The sequence below is a fragment of the Pteropus alecto genome, unplaced genomic scaffold (assembly GCF_000325575.1).
Source record: "Pteropus alecto unplaced genomic scaffold, ASM32557v1 scaffold33, whole genome shotgun sequence".
Taxonomy (NCBI): domain Eukaryota; kingdom Metazoa; phylum Chordata; class Mammalia; order Chiroptera; family Pteropodidae; genus Pteropus; species Pteropus alecto.
Window position 1 is genome coordinate 5,289,858 of NW_006435762.1, and position 7,165 is coordinate 5,297,022.

Consider the following 7,165-nt stretch of genomic DNA (forward strand, 5'->3'; position numbering starts at 1 on the left):
ACGAAGAGATCATGTGGGCAATTTGTGAGTTGGTGGCCTTCCACAAAGCAAGAGAAAAGGTCTCAGAATGAAACCTACCTGTTGGCACCTTGATCTTGGATTTGCCAGTTTCCAGAACTATGAGAAATAAGTTTCTGTTGCTTAAGGCACCCAGTGTGCTAGATTTTATTAGGGCAGCCTGAGCAGGCTAATATATCGAGTTTGTTTATTGTTCAAATCTCTCTCTCTCTCTCTCTCTTTCTCTCCTTTCTCTCTTTAACTCTCAGTAACCCAAATAAGTGTATCTTTCACACACGATTATGAATTTTTCTTCTGTAAAATTCTGTTGTTTTGTTTTAATAGTTTTGAGAAATACTATTAAATGCATATATAGTTAGAATTGTATGATATTCCTGGTGAAATGCATCTTTTAAAATTATGAAGTAAATCTCTGTATTTATAAAAAGTCTTTCAATCTTAGTATCTGCTTTGTCTAACATCTACAAAGTCATCTAGCTTCCTTTTTAGTAGTAATTTCATTGTGTATAATTTTTAACATTTTAAGTGCAGCCTATTTGCCATTAAATTTTACATGTATGTCTTATAGGCAATTTAAAAAAATCTATTCTTTTAGTTTCTACACATACTGTCAATACTGATATTCTGGGGGTTTTTATTTATTCTTCTTTTCTGTGTTTTGTTTCTCTTTACTGTCTATATTTTGATATTCAAGTTCATTTTGTTTTCATTCCTTTTCCCTTCTTGTGCAAGTTTTGAAATTTATATACACTACAGTCTTTTAATAACTGTCCTTAAAATTTTAACATGCATGCTCATGAAACTTAAAATATAAAATTTATCAGCATCTTTATTTACTTCTAAAACCACACAAAGATCTTAAAACACTTTATTTCTGTATTATTATTTCTGATTTTTCCCCATCTTACATGTGACTATTGTCATTTTTTAGTTTCACCTTGGTTGATAACCCTTAAAATAGTTATCGTCATTATTATGATTTAATCAATTATTGCATTTATTTATCTTTAAAAATTTTATTACTCTTTCTTTTTATAATTTGATCTCTTGATTCAGTTTTTCTCTTTCTGAAATACAGTTATGTGCGGCAGAGTGATATTTCAGTCAATGACGGACTGCATGTACAATGGTGATCCCATATATCTGAATGGCGATCTGAATGGTGATCATCAGAGTACATTGCTATAAAATTTTTGACGAGGACCTAAGATCCTGTTCAAGGACACAGATCTACAGGAGCTTTCTTAAGAAGTATTAAGTGACACTTCCACCTGAGTAAAAGCTTCCTATTTTATGAATACCACCAAGTTACCTAATTTGACCATTGCTCCACCATGCAATAGCCAAAAACACATTGCCACAACAATCCCATTGTTCCTTTATCTCCCTATCTTTATTTCTTATTTCCACTGATCTTCAGGCCACCTTTCACTCCCTCCTGACAGTCACTATTATGGTGATCTACACTTAACCCAGTTAGTTTCTCCTCGATATTTTCAATTAATCCAGCCCTTATCCCTGTTCATGGAGCAGCATTGACAGCTTCTATGTTCTGCTTCCAAATTTGTCAGAAGAAAGTAGTGTGAAGACTTGGGAGACAGTGTTTATAGAGTCTATAGTACTGCACAGTAATGCCCAAGGCTATCACATTCACTCCTCACTCAATGACTCACCTAAAACAACTTCTAGTCCTGTGAGCTTCATTGATGATAAATGCCCCATACAGGTGTACCATTTTTTTTTATCTTTTATACCACATTTTTACTGTATCTTTTTATGTTTAGATACATAAATACTTTCTATTGTGTCACAGTCATCTACACTAGTCAGTACAGTAACATGCTGTATGTGCTGTATGGATTTGTAGCCTAGGAGCAATAGGCTATGGCATATAACCCAGGTGTATAGTTGGCTATGTCACCTAGGTTTGTATAAGTGCACTCCATGATGTTCACATAATAATGAAATCTTCTAATGGAGCATTTCTCAGAACATATACTTTTTTGTTAAATGATGCATGACTGTATTTCCATTACTACATGACCAAGTGACTGTTCTATATTTACTATATATATTCATCTATCTTAATCTATGTCCTCAAAATAGTCATGTCTATATCATGTCTATATTAAATGTCTTCACCCTATCTAAAAAAAAACAAAAGACAATTGAAGTATTATCTAATGATAAGTTCAAAATTTCTGGATAGTACATAAGTCTCCCAAGTCAATTCTAATTTTAGAGCCTCATGTTTTTCTACGTATGGATAATTGGCAAATATACTTTAGTTTCCAAATACTTGATATAAAATGATGAAAATGAATGTGATTACTGTAATAAAAAGAAAGTAGGAAACAAAACACAGGGGTCATCTCTGATTTATACGATAGATAACATCCTTCTAAGAAAGAATAACAAGGAATCACTGCTCTGGAAAGGATTGACTTGCTGGGTCTGATAGTTTGATTTATTCTTGGAAGGACCTTTCCCATCCATGACCTTTTATGGCTACATTTGGGGAAATCATTGAGAGCATGCTCCAAGTGGAGAGAGACCATAAATTAGAACTTTAAACACCATTTTGTAAAATTTCTGCTACTTCCTCATAGTAGTTTACATGGTTCTCTCTCACTATTAGGCTAAAGTTTTTGAGGGCAAGGGCTCATTTTATTTGCTTTTTCTCTCCAACATGAAGCACTGTGCTGGGTGTAAAGTAAGCAATTAATGAATGTTTGCTGAAAGAATCAAAGAATAAGTAAATGGGCCAATGAGGTGATTGAGTAACAGAGCTAGATGGAGAGATGACCTGGTCCTACTGTATTTTCAAGAAAATAAATGTCTAAATGGAGATAATAGAAAACCAGTAATTATTTATTTTATGGAATACACTCGTCTTCTCTTATCTGTGGTTTCACTTTCTGTGGTTTCAGTTGCTGAAGTCTAAAAATATTAAATAAAAAATTCCAGAAATAATCAATTCATAAGTTTTAAATTGTGTGCTGTTCTGAATAGTGTGAAGAAATCTCACGCTATTCTGTTTCATCCTACCCAGAAGTGAATCATCCTTTTCTCCAGTGAATCCACCAAATATACGTTACCTGTCCTTCAGTAGCTCCTGTGGTATCACAGTGATTGTGTTCAGATAACCCTTATTTTACTTAATAGTGGTCCCATAGTGCAAGAGTAGTGATGCTGGCAATTCAGATTTGCCAAAGAGAAGCCGTAAAGTGCTCACGTTAAGTGAAAAGGTGAAAGTTCTCCTCTTAAGGAAAAAAAAAAATCATATGCTGGAGTTGCTATGGTAAGAACAAATTTTCTATCCATGAAAGTGTGAAGAAGGAAAAAAGAAATTCATACATGTTTTGCTGTAACAGCTCAAACTGCAAAAGTTATGCCCATAGTGCATGGTAAGTGCTGAATTAAGATAGAAAAGGTATTAAATTCATGGGTGGAGAACATGAAGAGAAAATGACGGCAATGTGTTGCACCAGAAAGCATTTTGAGTCTGTAGGAAACTTCAGCAAGGGATTCCCTGAAAGGGGTGACAGCAAGCCATTTAACTGTAAGTAAGAAATGCTTACACAGATTCAAGAATAGGTTTGGACTCAGAAATATAAAAATTACTAAAAAAGAGTGAGAGAGACCACATTCATGTAACTTTTATTACTATGTATTGTTATAATTGTTTTATTTTATTATCAATATTGTTACTCTCTTACTCAAACTAATTTATAAATTATGTATGCATAATACAAAATAGTACATATAGGATTTAAAACTATCCATGATTTTAGGCATCCACTGGGGGTCTTAGAACGTATCCCCCACAGGTAAGGGAGGACTACTGTACAAAGTTTGACATTTTGTCTCATATAAAATTAAATTTTCTTCTTGGATGACTCTTGTTTAATAAACAGCAAGATCTTACATAAAAGTCTAAATCAGATTTGTCCTATGTAATAATCTTGAAGATTTTGAATTACTTTGAGGAAATACCTTTACTTGTCAATCAAATATCTGACATTATATAAAGATTTAATCATCTACACCTCCACAGGGCTATTAGATTTAGTTGGTGATTTTGCAATCGCTTTCTTTTTTCTGGATTGTAAAGGAAGATCTGCAAAGCAATTGCCCATTTATAAATCCTATATATATATGTTGCTTATTTAGTCCTTATTCTTTCAACAAAGGTTATAGAAAATTGAATAAGATTGTTATTTTCTTCATTATTTTAATAGCTCCTTGTTTGAGAAAGGAGGCTGAATGTTGACTTGAACGGCCTTTAAACAACTACCACTTGAATCTGATCCTTACCGAGCTTGTTAACAATTTAAAAAGCTGCAGAGATGTCAGTAATGTTCTGGAAACTTTTTCTAGTCTTTTGTGTAGATAATTTCATAATGGTTCTTACTTTTTGAGGTATTCCTTGTCTTTGAAATAAGCTTTATTTTAAGCAGAGGTTTCCAAATAACTTTTGTCATTTATGAACTACCTTTATGATTGCAAAATCTTGAAAACCACTATAGTTATTTTTAAGATATTTTTAAGATATAGTTATTTTTAAGATATTTTAAGATATAGTTATTAAGATATTTTTCTTCAGATCAATTTGCACTTTCACTTAAATACTATATTTAAGGAATCTTTGTCCTATTATTAAAATGTAAAAGCAATATCTCTTTCTATAGATAGCTTACTGTAACAACAGATTCAATAGAAGCAAACAAAAATCATTAAATTCTAGCTAGATATTGCCATCTACTAAAAGAGCAGGAGCCCGAGATCTGATTTTTATTATGAAAAAATAAAGGTTAGCTCATGTTAGAGATGTTAAATAAATTTTAGCCTTAAATTGAGATTTCCTCTTTGATATTGTTAGATTAAAAGAAAAGGAAATAATGTTCTTGCTATTTGAGTTAACATTATTTTTACTACATTCTGTTATCAAATGCCATGTCCAATGTTACCTAAAGGCATGTTCCTACCACCAATATAGTTCCTATCCCTTAATTTTTGGAAATACCATACTAAAGAAATAGCTTTCATGTTGTATAATGTTTTAAATTGTGTACTTATGTATGTATGTGTGTATATATATGTATGAGAGATGTGTGTGCTATAGAGATATAAAATATTAAAAGCTTGGGGGTGGCTCCATAGTGTAGCAGCGAGCATGTCTGCTTTACATGCAGAAGGTCCTGTGTTCGCATCCCAGGTGGAGCCACGTACCATACCCCGGGTGCGCCAGGCCCCCCGAGTGAGCTGGGGGTGCCAGGCCCTGGCTGCACCAGGTCCCGAGTGCACCCGGCATGTGGGAGGAGACACCTCACCTTCATAGATCCATCTCTTAAGGGGAAAACGGCAACATCCATAGGTCAGGGGTAGAAGGGGCGGGAGAAGCTTATTGCTTATCTATATATGTAAAAATTTCCTTCAGAGCTAGACCAACACCAACTTCAAAGAAAGTTTTTTTGTATACTATTTTTTGTATAAATATTTTCCCAACATTCTGACTTAGCATATTGATTTTCATTTAATAGCTATATAGTTTCATATAAAAAAAAATTAAGATTTTCTCATTTTCAATAGAAAAAAATTAAAGTTAATTCTGATTTTTGTTTTATCAATTTTTGATTTGGGGCCTCTCTTTCTGCCTCTTCCTCCTCTTCTGCACAGATACTACTAATATGTCCTGTACTCAGCCAGAATGATCTTTTATGAAATCAGATAAAAATTTCGAATCTGCTTTAAAATGGCCCATGACTTTCTTGTAGTTTAAAGGAAAATTTCGAATGTATGATAACCTGCAGATCTTCCATAATCTGGCCCCTGTTTATCTCCAGCAGTGCCTCATTTCCCTAGCTCACCACGGGGAGCCCCTTGCTCTTCATTTCTGTTTTCATACATGTCAAGCTTTGGCTGCTTTAGATCCTTCTCACTTGCTGGTTTTTGTTTGTTTTTATTTTGTTTTGTTTTGTTTGTTTGTTTTCCTAAAATTCTTTTCACCAGGGCTCTACTTGGCTAGCTCTTTCTCTTCCTTAAGACTCAGGTTAAGACCTTTCTTGACTGTCCCTCTATACCCTTTACGAATGGATCATTCCTTTGTGTAGCATTCTCTACCTGTTTCTTCTTTATGTTTAGTATTTTGAATATATATTTATTTCTTCCCTACTATACTCTAAGCTCTGTGAAGGCAGGGCTTTTAGTTATTAGTTTTAGTTGCCAGGGCCTATTCCGTCCCAATACCATCTTTGGTATTTAGAAGCATTAAATATATATTGAGTGAATTAATCCTCTTCAAAGAGTTGTTTTATTTGTTTAGTAGGCTGCCTTGATGATAATCTCACTTTTAAATAATTTCTTTGTTAAGAAAGGAGTGTGCGCTATGTTCAGTTTTGAAAAAGAGTAAACAGTTGAATAGCTTCCCTTAGTTTGTAACAGTGCTTAAAACTAATTGTAGTGACTGAGCATAAGGGGCAGCATAAGCATCAACGATATATGGTTTTGCAGCATCAAAGGCAAGGCAGCAATACTGTTTTAAATCTTCTTCTAATGATCTCCTTATAATTATGAATCCCTAAGAAGAAATTCAACTGCTTTCTATGTTGGAAAATCTGCTTAACTATGCTTAATTCTTCTACTTTGGCTCATCTCCAGCTCTGAAACTTTCTTTGCCTAACTAGAAATGCATTTGGACTTTGAGAGGAAACAGTTATTGTTATACATTTGTAGGTGTGAGCACCAGCTGCTTGTGGAAATTTGAATTCATTATAGATGTGAGTTCATAAAAAAATTAAAAAAATTAAAAAAAAAACAAAGAAAAACTTTGAATCTGTGGCTTTAGCCCAAAGACCTGAACCTGAATTTTACTACTGATTAACTGTGGAAAATTTAAATAATTTGTCAAATTTTTGAAGTGTCTGTTCTTTTATTAACAAAATTAATATATTTATTCATTCTTATCCTATTTCCACAGGGACTTTCCTTAAAATTTCTGGAAAGAATCTGCAAATACCCTAAAAATGAGTATTTTTGTAGGACACACACTCTCACATATATGCATACTTTTTTTTTTTTTTCACATTTTGTGTTTTTAATTGCACTAAATCCTGCTGGCTGACCACTGACAATTTGTTCATTCCTG

At 33.3% G+C, this 7,165-nt stretch overlaps 1 protein-coding gene across 4 annotated transcripts in view; it reads left to right on the forward strand.

Moving 5' to 3' along the window:
* NLGN1 (neuroligin 1) overlaps window positions 1-7,165 on the forward strand; it is a 957,767-nt gene that overhangs the window by 87,517 nt on the left and 863,085 nt on the right. The window lies entirely within an intron of this gene.